Genomic DNA, 1,852 nt, shown 5'->3' with positions numbered 1-1,852 from the left:
TTCTCATTTGGGTGAGGTTTCTCGGGCTTTATTGTGGTCTTGTTGGTTTTCTATGTGTAGGACATCTTTAAGAATCTTTTGTAGGGCTGGTTTGGTGGAGGTATATTGTTTCAGTTTTTCTTTGCTATGGAAGGTTTTTATTTGACCTTCGGTTATGAAGGAGAGTTTAGCTGGGTACAGTATTCTTGGTTGATAGTTGTTTGTCTTTAGGGCATGGCATACATCATTCTAGGCTCTTCTTGCTTTAAAAATATGGAACACTTCACGAATTTGTGTGTCATCTTTGCACAAGGGCCATGTTAATCTTCTCTGTATCGTTCCAATTTTAGTATATGTGCTGCCGAAGTGAACACCACTACCAGCTTTTTGCTGGTGAATTGGAGATAAGAGCCTTTGACTGGCTGTGAACCATGATCATCAGCTCTCAGCCTCCTAAGTAGTTAGAATTACAGGATTATAAGCCACTGACACCAGCTTAGATGATGACTCTCATAGGAATGTAATTACCTTCTTAGCTTCAGGTAAGAAGCAGATGTTTTATGCAATAAATGCAACTAGTTAGTATACAAAATAAACTTTGCAACCAAGGAAATGCTAATTTGTGTAGAATGGAAAAAGAAGCCAATTGTGGCCTCAGATACGATGCAGAGGCTTAAAGAAAAGAGGATTCTGTAGGCTGTAGAATGGTGGCCTTTATGGAAGAAGATGCTAGAAAGAAAACTATGATGGGTGAGATGTAGTTAACAGGCAAAAGACAGGGGCAGGAAGTGGCCCTCCTTGTTACTGCTTTTGATATTAATAAAAACAAATGAAAATAAAAAGTAAAAGTCAACAATGTTTTTCAGAAAATAAAAACACTAATGTAGTTGTTTAACTTATGTATGCTTACAGTCTTTCCCAGTTAAATCTGGATCTCTCCATAGAATGTGGAATTCTAGATTCCTTTAGTTGTTCTGATAAGTGGATATATCAGGTATGGATGGCTGAGAATATTCTGAAGACTGGCTATAAATTAATTGTATGAACAGTCCTTTCTTTTAAATCATGGTATATTAATAACATATATTTTCTTTTTTTAGATCTAGTTTCTGAATATTAGTGAAAATGTAGCTTAACATGAAGATCTCCAGTTGCATCCATTTTCATGTTTTTGTTTGGTGCTGGGCACTGAACCCAAGGCCTCCTGCATTCTAAGAACATAAAATACCACTGAGCCTTATGCTTACCTGTAGACTGACCTTGCCTACCCTCCTATCCCACCAAACTTATATGAAATCCTGACCCTTAGGAGGACCTAAGAATATGATCTTATTTAGAGAGAAGCCCTGTACAGAGGTACATAATCATCAAGTTAAATGTGGTCCTTAGGGCGGACCCTAATCTACATGACTAGTATCCTATTAAGAAGAGAAGATTAGGGCAGACACACTTAGAGGGACAACCATGTTAAGACACAGGCAGAAGTTGATACTCCAAGCCAGGAGAAAGGCCTGGACAGAATTTTTCTCACATCATTGTAAAGAACCAACTGGAGTGACAATTTTCATCTTGAACTTTTGGCCTTCAGAACTGAGATACAATCCTTTTCTGTCATTTAAACTATGAGTCTGTGGTAACAGCTGCCATAGCAAGCAATTATAGACTCCAGAACCTTGCAATCTCATTTTTAAATATAATCTTGTTGCAGGAGAAATATCAAATTTTTCCATCCATCTTCTCCCATATTCATCAAACTGCTAAAAAATGAAGTTAATTCTCTTCTGAGAACCTCAGGGAATAGTTCAGCTACAGTTTACGCTTCTTTTGTGGAACACATTACAAAATGGCAAAACATTTGCCTGAAAGACCAGCT

The 1,852-nt window shown here is 37.5% G+C and overlaps 1 non-coding gene across 1 annotated transcript; it reads right to left on the bottom strand.

Annotated features, from left to right (window-relative positions):
* Positions 1-246: 246 nt before the first annotated feature.
* On the bottom strand, positions 247-353 carry LOC138834953 (U6 spliceosomal RNA). Its single transcript, XR_011374305.1, has one exon. It is a non-coding gene; the product is annotated as a U6 spliceosomal RNA (small nuclear RNA).
* Between the last annotated feature and the right edge of the window lie 1,499 nt (positions 354-1,852).

Source organism: Dipodomys merriami, unplaced genomic scaffold, assembly GCF_024711535.1.
Source record: "Dipodomys merriami isolate MVZ:Mamm:240054 unplaced genomic scaffold, mDipMer1.0.p SCAF_22, whole genome shotgun sequence".
Lineage (NCBI taxonomy): Eukaryota > Metazoa > Chordata > Mammalia > Rodentia > Heteromyidae > Dipodomys > Dipodomys merriami.
Note: the sequence above shows the minus strand (reverse complement) of the source record. Positions and strands in the feature narration are given on the sequence as shown.